At 38.6% G+C, this 20,307-nt stretch overlaps 1 long non-coding RNA gene across 1 annotated transcript in view; it reads left to right on the forward strand.

Moving 5' to 3' along the window:
* Positions 1-19,806, forward strand: part of LOC104909766 (uncharacterized) — a 40,750-nt gene extending 20,944 nt beyond the window's left edge. Inside the window, exons 4-8 of the long non-coding RNA XR_014881418.1 lie at positions 1,723-1,831; positions 2,632-2,705; positions 8,339-13,167; positions 13,792-13,894; positions 17,914-19,806. This is a non-coding gene — a long non-coding RNA (uncharacterized LOC104909766). The remainder of the gene's footprint in view (positions 1-1,722; positions 1,832-2,631; positions 2,706-8,338; positions 13,168-13,791; positions 13,895-17,913) is intronic.
* The last annotated feature ends 501 nt before the right edge of the window (positions 19,807-20,307 follow it).

Consider the following 20,307-nt stretch of genomic DNA (forward strand, 5'->3'; position numbering starts at 1 on the left):
ACAAACCTAGCCATGTCAGACATACATGGCAGGCCCCAAGCATTAATAAGCGCTTCTTTTAGCTGTCACTGAAAGACAAATCTTTGCTCTGTGGATCTCTTGGAAGATATTTACTGCTTGGGTATAAAGCAAAGCAACTGTTAGACAGATGAAATTAATTAACGGTTTCACTTCGCTAACTAAAATTTCCTGTGTCCTTCCACATAGGCTTTATAGGTTGCACGATGACCAACCTAAGCATTATCACATGACATGCTGTAATTTTATATAAGTAATATAAGGATTGCTGTAATCCTGCATAAACCCAACTTTGGATATTGAGAAATATTATGCAAGTGTCCAACATGAAAAGAATTGTGTTTCTTATTCCACTGCTCTGGCCAAATACCATGTTTCCTTTACAGGAAAACTGGTGTTCATCAAACAAGTTTAAAGCTAAGACCAAGAGAGGGCGGGACATTGCATTCTTGTGAAATGACATTGTAAATAATACGGTACTGCTTTGTCTTTCTTCAGTTAGTAAATCTGGGATATTATAGGCTAAGCAGGGAAAGCACGCCGTATAGTGTTTGCGCACCAGCTTCCTCTTCATGGTAGTTTTTTCTTCAAACACATGGACTAAATAAGTTGATCTGGACTCATCAGGGCTTTGAGTTCCTTTCCGCTTCATCCTCTTAAACTTAGAGTTCTAGATCAAGAAGTATCAAATATTCTTAATTTTGTAGCATACAATCTCCTTCCTCTTGACCTGCCTTAAAAATAAAAATAAAAATAAAATATATATATATATATATAGGAAAAGTGACAGTGGCAGAGATAGAAAAGAAAATCAGTATGGCTTTGTCTTTCTTTCTGTACACAAAAATAGATATCATTAGAAGTCTTAGAGGAAGGACAGAAAAAAAGGAGAGGCAAAGAGATTGAATTTGAGAGACTGTATCACAGAAGTGCTCAGCTATAAGCATTTCTTTATGCAAGCGTGTGAATGTTAGTGTCTTTCTGGTGGTTATAGGTCCTCAGATCGCAAGAAATGAAGAAATATATCTTAGAGATATCATTTTTTTTATCTAGGACTTTTGATTTTTCTTTCACAAATTGAAATAGAGAGGTATTTTGTGTGTGTGTGTGTGTGTGTGTGTTTGTTTTTTTAAATAGAATCAGGCCTTTTCCCTTCACTGAATACAGCATTGTGACGTATGCTTACTGTTCAAGATGTGACGAATGTCTCTCACTCAATCTGTTTGGAGGTGTTCCCTATCACCTCATGGTGCTCTGTGCCTGTCTTGGGGGTTTAGTGAATACAACAGTCTTGTGCAGACGTGACGTTGCTGTGTGCTCCTGTATGCAGGAACTGGGTGGAAGCTGTTTAGCTGAAAAATGCTAATGAATTCTTTTATCAAAGGAAACAAACAGCATACCAGCAAGTGGTTTATTAATTTCTCGTATGTACTTCAACGGTTCTCTGAAAAGTGCAGTGCAATCAGAAATCTTGGAAATAAATAAGACATAACAATAAATAGCAACAATGAAAACAGATTTTTTAGAAGTCCTTTTCTTGTGGGAGCATTTTCTGAAGGGCCCAGCAAGACATGAAAGCTTGCAACCATAAAAAACGTGACTTGGCTGTAACAAGCCCCAAAGTTATGCAAGGCTCTTCTCTCCTTTCCCTGTTTTCCTTCTCACCATTTATTTCTCTATTTTCTCTTTTCCATCATATCACAGGTTCTGGAAAGGAAGGAGGCACTACAGCAATGAGAACAAGCTTCTCTATGCTCAGAAGGAGTCTTTAAAATATTGCTTTCCAGCTGCAACATCAGCACCTCAAAATCTGGTAGGTTATGGAGACTGAGGAAATGAGTGGATTAGCTGGAGATAGGGTAGTTGTAAAGGAGAATCAAAGTGCCCTCCACTCCAGTGCCAGCTGGCAGAGGGTGCATCCTGGTCCTGCTGAGGGAGGGATGTGTGCAAGGCACAGTGCTAGCCCCAGCTCTAACTTTTTTCTTGATAGCTCTGTAATTATTGTTAACATTTTATTTAAGTTTGGATAAGTGTGAAGAGCTTTAAGTCTAGAGTACAGATAAAGCTTTTATATTTTTCTGTACAGAACAGTCATGGCAACATTTACCAGAAGGAAACAGAAAGAAGTATTTGGTACAGATCAATGTGCTTGGAAGCAAGCAGGTCATTTGCCTACAAATATCCCTTTATTTTTTTAAGCACATAATATAGACGTATAAATGAGAACAGGCTGTGGTTTGTATGCCATGAGAAGCACTGGTACTCATCTAAGTACTTGTTACGTTCATGTAAGGAAGTGAAAAAATTTATGCTGAATAATAAGTACCTGATAATGAACTCTTCCCTAAAATACCCTCCTTGTGAATCTCAAAAGCTCAAGCCAGCTTTTCTGCACTGACTCACCCGTAGCTCAGAGCTCAAAACGCTTTTGGAGTCCTTAGCTGAACATGAGTACTGATAGGTAGCTTTTCACTGAATTTTCATTGAATTCTGTCGAGATGCTTCCCAGAGTCAGCTCCAAACCTGTAGTGACGTGGGGGTTATTCCCACATGCAAGGCTCTTCAGTTGTGTTTATTGGGCTTCATGGGGTATCTGTAAATCTATATTTTCAGACTGATATGGTGGATCATTCCCAGACTGCCAGAAGACTTAGAGACCTGTGAGGCCTGAGGACAAGTGATAAAAGGTAAAAAAGGCCCAGAGATGCAAGAACAAGAAATCTCATTTTTTGGATTACCCAGAATATGATATATTGACAGAGTCAGAATTAGAACTGAGCAGTAAGAACAAAAATCTGGAGTGCCTCAACACGCCAAGGCACTAAGTTAGGGAGCACTGCAAGTCATCTGCTGTTGGATAGGAAGATGTTTGTCATGGATCAGAGTGAACTAAGAGATCGGTATAATAGCACCATAGTAAAGAAGCAGTTGTGGCAAAAACTTAGCACATCTGTAAAGTGCCAACGTGGAGAATTGGGGTAGATACAAATGCAGACAACAAAGCCTGTTCCAACAGAGAAATGCCAGCAAGATCCGAGAGTGTTAGAGAACTTGCCACGCAGACAAGGACTAAGTGAAATTTCAGACATTTTGCTTTTATTATCATTATTTATTTTTTCTTTATTAGCATTGAGTTGATGCCTTTATTTGAGGTTCTGAAAGGGAATAGCATTTGTATTGAGTATATGATGTGGTACTGACTGGGATAGGAGAACCTCCCTCTTATGAAAATTGCTTTAATTCTGTGGTCCAGATGGACAAAGCTGCATATATGAAGTTACGTAATTTGCAACTGCTTTCCAGAAATCCTCATACAGTTCAGGATAAAAAAAACTGTAGGACAACACAGAAGTTTAGGAGTGCAAAAATTATTAAGTGTAGAGAGATTTTCCAGACCTGTGAAGGAAAAGGGTGCTGTCTGAGAATAAACAACTTTTAAGCTTGGGGGAATTATTTTGATTCATTTAATCTCATATGATCTTAAACATACTGATTTTTGTTCAATTCCTGATACATAGCATAGGCATTGGAGTTTCATTTTGTAATGAAAATCTAACCTAGGATTCAAAAGTAGAAGGACGCAGCCATTTTTGACAGCTGCTAGTGAACAGAAACACTTTATATATACAAGAATCAATAGATAAAATATTCTGTCATGGTTTCCAAACTTTGGTTTTTTTCAGAATCTGCACTGAATAAAAGTATTTTGCTTGCATTTTCTTCCTGAAGTCCTTCTCACCTTCCTTTGTGGAGACCTTATAGGGAAAGTCTTCAGGGCATTTTTTGGTACCCTCAAGTCACTTTGGCAAATCAGGAAAAGAACAAGGTTGACTCACTTCAATTTTCACACTCATGCTGACACAGAATAACTTTGAGCAAAATCTTCCTAAAGGTTTTCTAATACTTTACTGTTTAGTAAAGTAATAGTGTTTAGTACAGTAATATATATAAAAATATATGTTTCTGAAAACAAAACAAACAAACAAAAAAATAGAAAACTAAAAGGAGAAGTGCAGGACTAGGTATGAATCCTCAAAAAGTAATTTGTTTCCTTTCTCAATGGTAGTTCTTAATGCATTTTATTTATTTCTATAACAGATATTTGCAACTGTTGGTAACTTTGTAAACAACACAGCACAGCTACTTAATTATGGCTATAGTTGAGGTTTAGGCTGCTTTATATTCAGGATAAATCCTTCTGCTTTTCAAGTCACAGGCAGAACAAACAGCTTTTGGTCTGAGTTTTCTGTTTTACTTTGCTTTAGGGGGCTTGTATTCTCTTAAGTGCCTATATGTTGGTTTACACAAAGAGGATAGCTGCAGAGATTTTTAGAAGAACTCTGAAAAAAATAAGTAGAGCAATACATGAATTGCACTACGAACATTTTTTATTCTTCAGAGGAATTATTGATTAAGCTGCTAATCAACCAAGTAATGAAGAGTGTTATGCAAAAACAGCCAAATGCCCATTTCTCTTTTGCTTGTTTCTGCTTGTGTAGCTTTAGCAAAATGTTTCTTTAAAGCACATGAGGTATCCTGGAGGAGAGAATCAGTTCTAGAAAAAATCACATTCTATGGATAGTTCTAACTTATGGATCATAGAAAATATCTGTGACCATTTGTATTTTTCATCTCTATGCAAATTTAAAATTCATTGCAGACATAAAGTACTAAGCATGCTGGGAAGTAAAAACTGCCACTTATCATCCTGCTAGTAATGACAGTGGAAGTAATTAATTCAGTACATCTTCTGAGGTGGACTCAGATTTAGTGCAAAGAAAAGCTGCACCGTGATTTTATCAGAATTTGTTCTCCACCCTGGGGTGGAGGACTACCACTAGCTAAGTACTATTCAAATTTCTGTAGTTCATTTTGTTGTGGAGAGCTTTTAAGTATTAGCTCCTCTGTCACCATATGAGGGAAATTTGCTCTGGAAGAGAGATGAAAGAGAGATGTCTTCTGGCAATGACCTTAAAGTCATTGGCAAAGGTACTCAAGAGTATACAGAGCCCCAGTATTTTTCCCTCTAAGGCAAAATAATTTAAGGAATATGCTATCAGGCTCACAGCAGATCCTACAAACTCCCTTGGGCACGTTTGGGTAGCAGATCAGGAACACTAGTTTCATAAAATTGATTAACAGAGATTTGCAATCAGAAACATAGGGAAAACTTATACTGAAGGTCCTGCAAGAAGTAACCTGTTATTAACCTCTGTTGAAAATTTATTAACATATAAGAAATTTGCAAAGCATCCATTTCTGTGTAAAGCTGATGCATATATTTGAAAAACTGTATGCAGCAAAGAAGGCTCAGAATAATCCTGTTAGAACCTCACTTTTCTGGAACTTTATTTCCTATAAGTTCTGTGCCTGTCTGGACAGGACACTAAAGTTTCCTTTGGAAATAAAATTCAATATTATCTTACTGGCATAGGTTACCAAGAAGATAAGACACAGAAGGAAAAAACAGTAAAAGAAATAGAAATAGTGGTGGAACACAGAATAAGTGAACTGCAAGGATTATTGACAGGCTTAGAAATTGTTCTGGGCAACATGTTGTGGACCACTGCAGAGGTGCAGGGTGCTATAGTTGGTCTGTCATGTGGTATTCATCATGTAATATGTCTATGCATTTGAATGTTTTGCAAATTTAACACTGAACAGATGAGGATCTATAGCAAGGTCTGTGAACATGTATTCCATCACAGAATGGCACAAACTTCTGTGGTGGATGTAATCTCCTGCTTGAAATTGCACGAGGCACTGTAGTAGCAAACAAAAAATTTGATTGCTGAAGAGGTAAAGAATAAACATGTAGGTAGGTGGCTTTACAGAATCTTAGAATCTTAGGGAAAGCCAACAGGCTCCAGATTCTGATATACTTTAAAGCAGCCCAAGAGTTTATCTGAGCTGTCCAGAGCAATAACATAAAGCTCATTATAACAGCTGACTGTTGGCCAAAACTCTACAGTCTAGTAAAAACAAATTTACTGTTAATATGCACTGTCCAACTTTCTCAGCCCACTTTCCCTCTCTTATTTCCAAGGAAGATAGGCAAGTAAGACATTTGCAGAGCTGTCAGTTGTAGCATAGAAATCTTCACTCACTCTCTGTTTCTTAATTCTCATCTCTTTAAGCTAAGAGTTAGTTTCTTCCATATAATTTCACTCACTATGATCTTGCATCACTGCAGTTGGAGGAGATTGGTATTTTGCTAGGAGTGGAATTGCCTCCAGGTAGTATACTGATAACTGGTATTTCCTTCCAGGAGTGAAATTCAGACTTATGACTGTTGCTTGGTTACATGAAACCACTGATGATGGGTGAAGTCAGCCCAGTTTCTAATTTTCTGCTGGATTTCATTCATATTTCAATGAGATTTAAGAACAATAGGTATTACATTGTCTTCTGCCAGAAGTTTGCCAAGTTGTTTGAGAGCTCTACAACTTGTGCCTTGGAAAGAAAACATTTTTCTCAGCTGATAAACATGTCTGATATGCAAAGAGGACCAGTGCTGAATAAATAATTAGGGAGTTTCTTCATCTACATTTAGGTAAGGAGTGTGCTCTCATTATGATTGATATGCAGACTGAACATTTTGCTGTGCTTTTTTTTTTTTTTTTTTTCTTTTTCTAAATCAAAACGAAGTATTGCTGTATCAAGAAATGCCATAAAATTGATCATTATGTGCAACAGGTACCATTCACTTGGCTGCGATCCAGTCTGAAAGTATGTGATGACTTCTGATATTTTTAGTAGTTGACAATTTGTAGGATGCTTTTACACTCTTGAGAAAACTGGAGAAACAAAAATAATAAACAAATAAAGTGAATAAATATAGAAAAATGGAAAATATTCTTATTTTGACAGCTGTGCTGAGCATTTATGCAGTGAGAAATTGGGTGACTAAATTTGACAGAGGACTAAGAGATGTAGTTTCGTAAGTGTCTCCAGAAGAAAGATAGCCACACTGACGCAATGATCTTTACTTATACAAATGCACGCACAATGAGAAATATTTTTTCATGTAATACAAGACAAATTTCCATTACTAAACAGACAACAATATCTAACATTAGAGATAGAAAATACTTTGGAAAGAAGTTGGTAGAAAGTGATAAAACTATTAAGGAAGCTGCCTTTAGATTGTAGAATTACATTAATTATAGCAGGAAACAAAGGAAGATTTTGTTGTTGTCTGTTACATTTTAAGGCTTGTAGCTCCACTGTAGAAGTAGAAAATAAGACAAACATATCCTGAAATGGCTGATTTAGAGGCCATATAGTCCCTGGAATTTCAGTGCAAAGTGTTCACAGATAGACTATATGGAATTACATCTTTTGTTGAGAAGATGTAACAACATAATCTATTATATATATATATACATATATATGAACAATTCTAAATTTCAAATGAAAGAGGAGAACAAATTACCATGGTCAAAACACCAAGAACGTAGAAAACTAACTCTCCTCATATTGCAGTGAGTGACTACGCAAGATGCTTCAGATTTGGAGTAAAGTTTTCATCTCAGTGACCTAGAAGCTCAAATCCCATGAGCATTTCCTAGGGCCACTCTCAGGCTGGAAGCGATTTCCCTTCTTTTAAGGATGACAAGCTCCCACTATGTCTCCAGCACCCTGCAGAGTCTCCAGCAGGTCTCCATGTTTGTATGTAAGCAATCTTTGTGAGGATTTTCTTCTCTCTAATGATCCTTGTTAGGAAGGGGGGGCTGAAGGGCCTCCAGAATGGGTAAGTTTTGATCTCTCTCTAGGAGTGGTAAAAATGCCACTAAATGGCCATTAAATTGCTAAAACTAGCACAGCAAGATCTTTTTCCACTTAAGAAGATCAGAAATAGTCTCAGCTGTATAAAATGGTTTGAAGGGGATTATACTTGGGGAGTGGCTTTGACTAGACACTGGTGCTATGTGTAGAGTGCTTTTTTATCTGAAATAAGTTTTTGTTGTGGAATAGTGCCACCACCCACACCAAGTGAGGCTTTATAATTGAGTTTTATAATGTTAAGGAACAGCAGTGAATTACCCCAATGTTGGATCACAAATGAACATCAGACATCATACAACAGTTTCCTCTTTGTTTGACGTAAGCAGTATTTTTACACAATCTGGTGGCTTGAATCAGGATTTTCAGCTATTCAAGCTTATGCTGGGCAAATGAATGTTCCTTTAGTAGAGAATGGTACTGCACTGTGATTTCTTATGTCTGTACCTTGTATGATACACATGGATCTCAGAAGACAGTAAGTAGATAGTACGATCACAAATAACCTTTCAGCTTTCGTTTCCTACTTTTACAGCTTTCCCTTCCTAAGGACTGAAGGAACATACGTGTGGGCACGCAAAGGTTGGGAAGAACAATGTTACCAAGCCTGTTCCTAAAGAAAATGCACGTAGCAACACTTGGAGTACTCAAGAGCAATTTATGTAGCCATCTAGATAAAGCTACAGGAGCGAACAGTTATGTTAAGTGCATAATACTGTGTTAGTCCTGCTTATCTCATTTCACTTACTTGACAGACAGTTCTTGTACTAGACCAGTTTGTGCTTGTGTGAAATAAGCAGTGAGAATAATTCACAATCTTTCTTCCTTAATGTTTTTACCACCTGGAGCCAGAAGTGGGCTTTCAGCCCAAGGAACAAGGAAGCTCCTTTCATAACTTCCTAAAAAGATTCCGAGCACTCACTCTATTTGACATCATGCTGTACACAGTACTTCTTTCAACAGATGTAGTGGAGCTTATTGATGAGTACCCGCTCTACTCTTAAAACTAGGCAGTCCTGTCGTGGTCCAAATGTACAAGTTGAAATCAGAACTGTGTTGGGATACTCACAGTTCTCCTTTATTGCCTTTATTGAAGACGAGCTTGATTCACTACATACTTGAGTCCTGTTCTCTGTTAATATTGACAACACATTTTAAATGTTGAAAAAATAAACAGACAAACAAAGCAAACAAACTCACCACCACAACCTCCCACCAACAAAACAAATGTCCACAATACACCATAGCGGTTAAGTATAAGGTATCATCACTGTGTGTCATTAATGGTTTATCAGTGGGGATGGATGAGCAGTAGAGGGACAGGCATGACAGTGTATGTTCTGGAAGACTATCACAACCTGCAGTTCTGAAAACTTGATGTGAGCACACTAAAGATAAAGAGAACAATTGGATGAATGTATTACATCATTATATGTATTCTTTTTATTCCTAGGACTGAGAGATTGCAAATGGCATCTTTCAGAAGTAAACTGATGTGCTTACTTCAAACCGGGCTTGTACCAGAGTAAATATGAGTTGAGAGAACATGAAATGGATTAACTATACAAATTATATACAAAATAGAAAATAATGATAAAGAATCTATAATAGCATCAACAAAAAAAAAAAGTTTTCTTCATTTTGCCTGTAGATGAAAGTCTTAGGAATTATGTTTTTTGCATTTTAGGGTTCTCATCCAGAAGATACTCAAAATGTCTTGTTCACAGGTAGTACTGGGGAATTAAATATCATTCTAATTAGACTATATTGCACTAAATCTTGAAAGAAAGATAATCCGCTTGTGATTAAGAAATTTAATCATTCTTTTTATGTAAGTTATGACTAAACTATTAAATTCCCCAAACTACTAAAAATCAAGGATTCTAATGGAACCTGTGTTGCAGTACTAACTACAATTGTTAGTCATTGAGTTAATAATTCTGTAAGACTTAACGGTCCATCATTCTGTTGCTTCTACTTGCTCTAACAGGGTCTCTCACTTCTTGTTGAATAATACCATGATTTGAATCTCCTCAATATAAGGGGAAAAAAATGTCCTCCTGTGTTCACATAACACAAAACATTGCTCAAGAATGAAATCACATGCTCATCCTAAATGTACTGAAAAGCATTGGAAACCTGACTTCATACCAGCAGGATTTATTCCAGAGCTTGTATTATCATCCCATGCTGCTCTAATTTTGTGATGGTTCAGATATTTTAAGTCCTCTTAGAGCCAGAATAGGACTGCTAGAAAAGAATAAAACTGGCATAGAATCTGTAGTATGTGCTCTGATTACTCTGACAGACGTGATTATGTGATGATATTCAGGTTTTTACAGGCGATCTGACAGAGCTCCAGTCTCTGGGAGACACAAGAGGGGAGAATGCAGAAACACTGATGCTGGGCTAAAGAAGAAAACTTCCATGGGCCAAACCAAATGCTGGGCTGGAAGCTCAGTTAAACTGCTTTTAAAAATGCTTTGGGCCAGACTCTGAACACCATTGAATCAATTTGTTCCTAGCAGGGGTAGGAGGAATGAGTAACTCTTACTTCATGACAGTACTTGAGAGTAAAAAGACGAACCACAGAGAAACCTCTGTGATTAGGCCTCATCATTGTGTGAACTAATCCTTCTGAAAGATTCAACATGCCTTGAAATAGTTTGGTAACGGAAATTCTTCTTTTAGCAGAGAAGAGGCAATTCCTTTTGTCCAGAACTCAATAACTTCATTTAGTACTTTCTTGAAATTTCCATCCAATGGGCTACCTACAAGGATCAGACTGTCTCTGCTGGAAGGACATTTGAATGTGTTCTGAGAGAACAGAGAAGACTCTGACAGTAACATACTAACAATTCTTTTTGCATAGAAGGAGAAAAATGAATGAAAACTTTTTTTTTTTTTTTTTTTTAAATCAGGTCTCAAGAGTGTCTTCTGCAGCCCTACACAGTCAGATGAAAGGATCTGTGTGATGTTTACACAGCCTCCTGCAGAGTAATTGCCATAGCAGCTCATATAAAAGCAACAGTAGAAAGGTGTAAAAGTCATTTGCTAGGAAGAAATAGGAAGTGATCAGCAACACTTTAAGCAAATTATTGCCATGAAATCACTCTCTCAGCTTGAGATAAGTACTAGGGGTCTGTGAAAGCTATAACAGGCCTATGGTTTCTTCTCCCAGTACCTTTTTCTGCAAAGATTTATTCATAAAAAGAAGGGATGCAGTGGACATAGACATTGAACTCATGCTGAATATACCTGTCCTCAAGCTATGGTTGGCTCCCTTGTATATATGTGAATTTATGTGTGTGTCCATGTTCAAGGACATTTTAAAAATGTAATTATGGATGATGTCCCTTTGCAGCAAAACATAAGTCTGTATGAGTCAAGCCCCTTAGAAGTGGCCATTTGTAGAAGAGCCATCTGTGAATGTCTGTGGTAGGTAGTGGGGTTTGAGCTGCCCTGAAAATGAAGCACTTGGCACAGGTGAGCGGGGGAAGCAATGTCCTTTTGAGGGAAACCTACAAGACGGGAGGAATTTTGGGTCTGCCTGTGAAGCTAGGCCAGCTCTGTGACCACCCTGGCTTCCTAGGAGGGAGTTGTGCACTCCTGGCACTCTGCCTGCAGAGGAGAAAACTTCGCCCCTGTGAATCCCCACCCTACCCTTGGCGAGAGGCCATGGACTCACTGAGCATTTGGCTGCTTGTTCCAGCTCCTGCTTAATACCTCCAAAACATACTTGAATTCAGGTCCAATCTGTTGTTGGAGGAAAATCAGAAGTGTTTTCTTCAGAAATAGTCCCATTCCATCATATGCCTGGGTGTGCAGGTTTTGTGGTTTATTTAAAAACAAGACAAAAAAAAACCTCTTTATTTTATATATATATTTTTATATATATATATATTCTCTTTTGGGAGCAGATGGAATGGATGTGAAAAATGAATATGAAATCAATCACTTCGCCTTTTACTCAAAATTCAATCTTCATCCCTGATGTCATAAGTAGGACTGGTAGTGCTGGTGGGGACTAAGCAGTTGAGCTCTTGAGAAAGAAATTTTCATTTTCTAAATCTTTCTTCTGAGATAAACTTGGCTCTCTAGAGATGCAGGGCTTTAAGTTTAGGATACAGAGATAAAAACAGGAATAGCAACCGGATATGGTAATATAGTGTGTGTGAACAGAACAGGGAGAGCAGGCAGGGAATTAGGGAATGAAGACAGGATGAAGTGGGATGGTCCTCTGATAAGGGCAGCAGATGGCAGGGATGGGCTGCCTCTGGCATGACAAAATGGTTCTTGACACTTACAAACTGTGCCCGAACAACACGCAGGAGCAGGCCAGGAGGCTGCTGTGGGCACTGCTCCCAGGAGGCCACTGACAGCCAGGAGGTAGAGGAAGAAATGGGCCAATGCCAAAGCCCTTTCGCAGGCCTCACTACATTTACTGGAGCAGACACAGCCAGAGCAACACTAGCATGTACAAAGCAGGTTATCTGGGAGAAGCAAGATCTCTGACAGTGGGGAATCAGATCCAGTGTTCCCAGAGGAGTCTCTGAGGATGGTCAGAGGCACTGCAGGCATTTCTTGGATCAGTGAGAAGAAGCTGTTGGACAGCAAGGATCCTTCAAGTTCCACCTGCAGAGTTACAATGGAAAAGAGCTAAGAGATCCCCAGCTGCTAGTTTTTAGGTATCATTCTCTGTACTGGGGGAACACATTCAGCTACAGGGATAATCTGCTCCAGCCACAGTCTCTGCCTCTGTCAGATGGAAGAGATTTGTAGGTGTCACAGAGTCAGGGCTAAGTTTTTTGATCCAGGTCCATCAGAGACAAGCTGCCACACAGGCTTTCATCAGAGTAGATCTGAAAAGCTGTAGTAAGCTTTTTGTACTATCCCTTTCCGACCAGCCTAGAACCCCATATACTGCAGCACTTGCCAATTTACTTGGAGGTGAATTCATCCAGAAGGACAGATGAAAGGATGCTGCTGTTCTCTGTAGTTGCCTCACACTAGCCTCAGTCATACTGGAAGACACTACCAATAGTTTTATTACTCTAATGTTCATTCTTGTTCTTACACTTACTTGCTTGTAAGTACTGGTCATTCTCGTTTTTGAAAAATCACTTGTTTTACCTTTTTTTTCTCCTCTGTCATTAGTTGTGTCTTATGTGTTCTTTATTCCTTCCAGCTACCCCTTTTTCCTAATGAAGGATTTGACTTTTTTTATCATTAAGTGGAGATGTGTATGGAGCACAAAAATTCGATCCATCTCTGGATTCAACCTTCTTCAAAACACAGGCACAGTGCAAGACAGAGTCTGTTCAAGCTCATGTCTGCATGGAAAATATTCAATCTGGTCTCAAGGTTTGTTTACATGTTTTTTTATTTCAATATTATACAAACCAACTGCTATTTAATTAGTGAGGCATTGTAGAAATTCTTCTTATGGGTGTAATTTGCTTTGATCTCTTGCCTGGGGAAGGAGTTTAGCAATGGAACCACTGTGTCTTCCTAATACCAGCACACATAATTGTACTTGCTTTGTCCAGGCTGTGGACTGAGTTATTTCTCTACTGATTTTAAATATTCCTCTCAAACAAAATTCTTCCTGTCAAGAGCTAGCTGTACAGCTCTGGCTTCTTTTCTATTCTGTCCTGGTTTAGCCTTCATGTTCCATACTGTTGAAACTATTTTTTATTTAAATAGGAAAAGATCACTGAACATTTTTTGGAATCTGGTTTCATAACCTCATGGGTTGCTTCAGTTTATTAATTTACAGTTCTTTATGTGTGTGGGGGGAAAAAAGCAACATCCAAAGATTCTTATCTGTGCACACAGCAAACACGAAAGTGTAGCAGGTGTGCAGTTATTTACTTGTTATGATGACATTGCCACACTGGGGCTTTCTGGGGCACTTATCTCTTTGACCTCTTCAGGATTAGGTGGCTTGAATCCTATTCGCTCTTTTAATTGCCCTTGCTCTAACAGGAAGGAGTCTGCCTGGACATGCTGTCAAGCGGATAGCAGGAGGTGAATCTGGATCCTTTCCTTCAGGAGAAACAGCTGTGCTGGAGCCAAGCTCGGAGGAGAGGTCAGCAGGTCACTCTGGGGTCAGGGATGCAAAAAACTGAGTTTGAGTAAAGTCCTGGTTTCCACAGAAACAGCAAGTCTCCCCTCCCACTTTTTCATTTCCTTTCATCTCTCCCAGCTCCTCCCTGCAGTCTTGGCATCTGATGTACGGGGGCCAGATAGCTCAGATTCATCTTTCAGCAGCAACTGAGGGAACTTCTGACATTCTATCCATGCATGTTTGGCAGCTAAAACATTCTCCTCTGCTGGAGGCAAATCTGTAGCTATCTACAGCACAAAAAGTGCCCCAAAATCAAAGGGCGAACCAGCATCTGAAAGGGCAGAGCAGGGTCTAACCCCTTAGTAAGACAAGGATGCAGTAGGACTCTGTTGCACAAACTAGGAGGGCAAGAAAGGTAGAAGGAAATACTGTAGGAGGCAGAAGGAGAGTAAATTCTCCCTTCCCTTGCCCATGTGGTCTCTGCTGAAAGGATATGTATGGGAAAATGAGTGTCACACCAGTTTATGATATAAACTGTGAGGGACGCAGAGTGGGAGGATTCCATCAGCGATCTTACAGAGGTATTTTTTTCCCCTTTGTATTATCATGCACGTTTCTCCTTCACTTTCTTACAGCCCGGGCTGATAGCCTGAGCAGCTTTCTCTAAATAAAAGCTAACTCACAGCAAAGCTGACAAGCCATCAGTATTCAGTCAATGCAACAATTTCTTTTCTTCTCTCTTCTCTCCCCACCTCTCATGCACACTACCTCTGAAGTTGAGCATCTCCTCTTACTTGTAGGAAATCAGTCTAGCACATAGAACAGAGATGATGAAGCTGAAGAAAACTCCTTGCACAATCCTGCCTCTCAAAGTACTTTGTGCCTCACATACAAACGTGTAAAGTGGTGGTAGCAAGGAGGCATTGCCTCCAATTTGGTCTTGATGGTCCTAATGGTTCCCTACTGTGATTCTATAAATGCAGTGGTTGCAGAAATAAGATGCATAAGGATAGCAAAAGGACAGCTGGATAGCATGTTTGAGGAAAAAATAATGCTGAGCTCTTCTTTCCTACAAAAGAAAAGCCGAAGCCTTGATTTTTAAATGCAGGATGAAGCAATAAAAAGAGTTGGCAGCTGTGAAAAAGAGGGTAAAACATATTTGTTGTTGTGTATTTATAAAACCATGCTCTCGCAGTATCCTGCTGTCATATGTTGCTGCGTCCTTCTTGGCTTCTCCTGGCTGCACTCAGACTTCAGTCAATCCTCCTGATGTTTAGGCAGGAACTTCAATCTGATCATGGAGCTGCACATGCTGTTCAATTCATCTCTCGAAGCAAAATAACATTTTCTACAGCTCCACTATCCTCATTTTACACACAAACATATTTTACAGTGTTCATATGGGTTTCACCAAGGCTATTATTATGGGCTGAACCTCTTGGTGGGCAGGCAGTCTACCAATATGGGACAGGAATTTACAAACAGTATCTGTGCTGCCACGCTATGTTTTACAATTTCTGTTTAATTGTGGAGCAGAAATAAAACAAAAAGCAATTCCCTAAGGTTTCCTTCACTGTGCCACTGACTTCCCTTGGCTCCAAGTCAGGGATAAGCTGCTCAGACAGTTAAGTACATGGTCAGGGGCAGCAGCAAATTGGTGAAATAAGGAGCTGGAGGCAGATGTCCTCATCTTCCAGTGCCTCTGCTACTAACATGCTGGGAGCTAGGTGAGGGCAAGCCCTTCTAAGGAAGGGCAACACAAGAGTAAAAGAACGTACAAATGTAGTGCAAGGATAGTCATTAAAATTTCCCAGGCTTCAGGAATGACATTAAAAATATATGTTTCTTAAACTGTTGAGATAAAATACCAGGGAATGTAGAAACAAAGGGAAAGGATTTTTTTTCCCCTTTGCCCCCTTATTGCCCTTTTCCTTCCTATGACCTCTTCCTTGACATAGTGAGTCATGATCCCATGGCAGATGGATGGGAAAATTCAAGCCATAGATCCTTCCCGTCAAATCCTCACTCCAAACCCGAACTCCTGCTGATCTCAATCATCTCAGCTCTGTACAGCACTCGTCTCAGCTGTTTGCAAACCAGTGTTAATCACCTGCCTGCCTCAAGACATGCATTCTTGGGACACCCACATCAGTAATTTATAGTGTGGTAAAACCTCAGTCTCATCAAGATTCCTCTTGAGCTATAAAAGTGAGGTAGCAGGTAGAGTCCACACTTTGACTTTTCCCAGACTACGGACTTTCTCCTGTCCATTACAGTTCTCCAGGATTTATCAGGCAATCACAGGTTTGATAAAAAGCCAGACTTTCAAATGTTTATTCAGCCACAGGACAAAAGGATGTTGAGGCTGCCTCTAGCTGGCTGGTATCACCAGTGATGACTGCTTTAGCAGCAGGAAGGTACCTCCCCATTGGTTTGCTGATGTGTGTTGTATCAGAATAAAATAGGGAAACTAAAGCAGTTGAAGCCACTTGCCCAGGGTAGCACTGGATATCTGTCAAACAGGGCTTAAGATCAGGTTTAGTACAAATATTTGTTTCAGAATCTGAAAGGCTTGATAGCGTCTCTTTGATATCTAGGGTAAGCAGTAATTAGTCTTTCTGCATCATATCTTAGCTGCCATACTCAGTCAGGTTTTCAGAAATTGAACAGAAATGTGGAGAATAGTTTTTAGTGCCAGGACATCAAGAAACTGAACAAATCCAGACTACGTGATAGGTATTGAGGTGGGAGAGAAGTGTTGCACTTGGGTAAGAAGGAAATGGCCAGTTTTCCCTTGCACTAGGAAAAATTGCACTTTTTATCTATTTTCCCTTACACTTGCACAATGAGCCACTGTATCAACAAATACAAAAATTCACATTTACAAATAAAACATGAAAATACATGATGATAATATATTAAATTCTGAAATATTTGCATCAGATTTTTAAAAGCTTGAGGATACTTTAATTATCATCTAAGCCATGATTAATAATAAGAATGACAATCCTTTTCCAAACCAGAATTGACTCATATCTTTTTCAAAGACAGAGAATCAGTAATACCAATAGGGAATTCTGCTCTGCCTTCTCCTTGGATCTGCTGGAAAGTGGATGTAAGGAGTGACATTGCCTATCCTGAAATCAGTGGAAAAAACAACAACAGCAACAAAACAGATAAAGACCAGATGGCAGAGGCTATATATAATTTAATTTTGCTTCAGAATAAGCCATGCAGCAATGGCTATGCATGACAGATCTATATAAGCTATTCTGGAGAGTGTTTCATGTGACAAATCAGTATTTTCCATACCAGCAGACTTTCGTTGTTGTTGCTATTACTGCTAGTTTAAAGAAGGATGTTTTACAGAAGTGAAAATGCCCTTGAGTATTCTGACCTAAGAACTCCTCTGGAATCCACAGATCCCTTGTCTTTCTGTTGATCTAAATGTCTCATTGTAGTATTCAAAGCATGCAGAAAACTCATCTTCTCCCAAGATTATGAATATGGCTAAAGATAAGTGTATTTTTAAAAGAAAATGCAGATTTAGGAGAAAGTTACATTTTCTTTAAGTTGTGTATAGCACATGTAAAACAGATTAATCAATACATTTGCTTATAAGTAAATATACAAACAAATACTTGAAGTTTAGTGAGGATTTCAAATTTAAATCAATTCATTCTCTTATATATGCTTGAATTCAAACCTCCACTCATTAATGTGCACAAGGAAAAAATGAAATATAAAACAACACAAAACCCACAAAAATTGCCTTTTAGATGCATTACTCTGTCATTTATTAAAGCCAAGTTTTCACATTTCTGTGTGCAGGCATAAATTTAGATTACAGTAGGTCTGAATGGGGGGATGATTTTCTGCAGCATCACATCCATTCTGCAGCACAGAGAATGCTCTTATGCCCAGCCTGATCTTAGGTGTCAATAACAGTTTATCTCCTGGCTTTTGGTCCTTACTGAAAAAAATATCTTCCCCTCCCATGCAGCTACATTTCATCCCAGGTTTTCCATTTCCATTCTCAGGTTGTGTAATAAGTCACAGCAAGGGCATCTAATCATCTCTAGAACGTGACAACATTTGGTTCAGATTCCCTTATCAGCATCACCTTTCCTTCTGCCTCTGCCCCATCCTTAAAGAAGACCAGGCGGTGGGCCTTGGACATCAGTCACACGTCGACCGCTTCTTCAAACACTTCACGTGGGAAACTGTTCAGAGGAATGATTGCTGAGCTGCAGACCTGGAAAATAACTGTCATCAAGACCTTTACATCTGTCAGAGGAATTTCAGCTCAGTGACACTGATTTGCCCTTATTTTTTTTTTAATTTTAGTAAGGTCTTGGATTTTTATGACTTAAAATTCCTGCTGCAGTGCATTACTCTGGCAGGAGCTCTATTTCACACAAAGTTTTACACAATACTTAACCAAGAATTAGGTACACACCTTTAAAATAAAAAATACCATTATATCTCTATTATGTTGTGAATGGTAATTAATATGAAACTGTCTGCTTTGTTTCTTTCATTCTTGTTGATCTGTGAAAAACTCACTCTCCTAATCAGCATAGCTGCGCCCCTACCAAGGATGGTTTAAATCTGAAAATAGCAAGGTCTAAAGTGAGGATTGTGTTTGGAAGGATTGCAGGTTGCCTTGCACTGGCACATTCTGCTTCACAGTAACACTAAGGCATATTACTAAAAGTTTGGTTTAAGAATGAGGACCCAATCATGGTGGGATGTGGCCGACTGCAGAAACATTAAATTCACTTGCATGTATCTGCATTAAAAAATGCAAAGTCTGCTGCAAGCCTTACGACTATTTCATCTCTTTTTGTTAAACCTTTTAGGATGCCAATTGAATCTGAGCATTTTCATCTGCAATGGAATTAAGATGTAATGCCATTTAGAGCTTTACATCATTTTAGTCATTTGAGAATTTGTGCACAACAGCTTTTTGTTCTTAAACTGTGTTAGTGCATGAGTATACTTTGTGAATCCTACATGAATTTTGAGAGTTGTGTGTATACCACCTGAAAGTTTTGGGAGAAAATGAAAATTATACATTTCGAATACATAAGCTTACTCCTACAACTGTATATGGAAGATAAAATTTTTATGCTTTTATATAATTTGCTTTTAAATTCTGTTGAATCTTTTCATAAAGTGATCTCCTTTGCTTTTTCTTATTTCTCTCTCTTGTTTTTGTTTTTGTTTTTTTTTTTGCTTTTACTTTTGTTGAGTGGTACAAAATCTCATCTAAATTCTGAAAATGTTGTGTTTTAAAGCAATTTTTATCTTATCTCTTCTCTCTGCAAGTAATAACAAACTTAAAAAGACATTAACTCGTATGAGGCTCTCTCTTTTTCTCTGTGGAATGCAAGTTAGAAAGTTTAGCAAGTGAAAATAAAAACATAATTCCTAAATAGAGTTTCATCTTTGCCTCATATTGTTCCCATCATGTTAACCTTTGTATCACCTAATGAGTAACACTTTGAACTCACATATTTCCTTTCACCTAGACATTACACAGAACTGGAAATAATTATCCACCAGCAAGAATGGCAACTATTTAATGTAGCTGCTGGCCTAATTTGCATATAATTTCCCTAGCACATTAAGTGCTGCTGTGGAATTTTGCCACCATTTTGACTGGAACAGTAACCAGGGTCAGCTAAAGAGAGTCAATTCCATCATCACTACTTCCCTTTTTCCTTTCTTTTTTCCTTTTCTTTCCATTTTCCTTTCCTCTGAAGTTCTGCACTTCCTCTTTTCTTTCTTTTCTCTTCCATCCATCTTTCCTTCATTCTTTTCTTCCTACTTTCTTTCTTCCTTCCTTCATCCTTTGTTCCTTCCATTCCCATATAAAATTGAAGGATTGTGTCATATTAATCTCTGCAAAGCATCCAACAACAAACTGCCATATATTCAACTGAAAAGTTTCATATTCATATCTATTAGCTGTATATCCTCAATTACTCAAAGTATTCCTTTGCAGCCCATGTTGTGGCATATGGCTTTTATGAGTAGATCATCCTACACTGATGGAGTTATGGTGAAAATGCAGAGGTTCTGTCAGATGAGAAGTTAAACTATGCATTCTGGATTCAGCTGAATATGGAAGCATATTAGGAGAAGATAATCCTTCTAATAGAAGAAAACGCCAGTGGTTTATAAGCCAATTTAATATGTCAGTCACCAGCTATGGCTATGGGGTTATCAGTCTGTCTGCTTCTGGTGAAGATGAGGAGATAGGAGCTCATTTCCCAGCAACCTTTAATTGGCTTTAGTCAAGTAACACGGAGTGCTGATAAGTTATCAACTATTTCTAATCAAACACTAGTTCAGCTCGCCAGTATCGTAGCTAGATCCCTTTGGATGATGGTCATCTGCCTCTGGCTGGAAGCAGCTATTGTCAAAGG

This window comes from Meleagris gallopavo, chromosome 2 (genome assembly GCF_905368555.1).
Source record: "Meleagris gallopavo chromosome 2, MGAL_WU_HG_1.1, whole genome shotgun sequence".
Classification (NCBI taxonomy): Eukaryota; Metazoa; Chordata; class Aves; order Galliformes; family Phasianidae; genus Meleagris; species Meleagris gallopavo.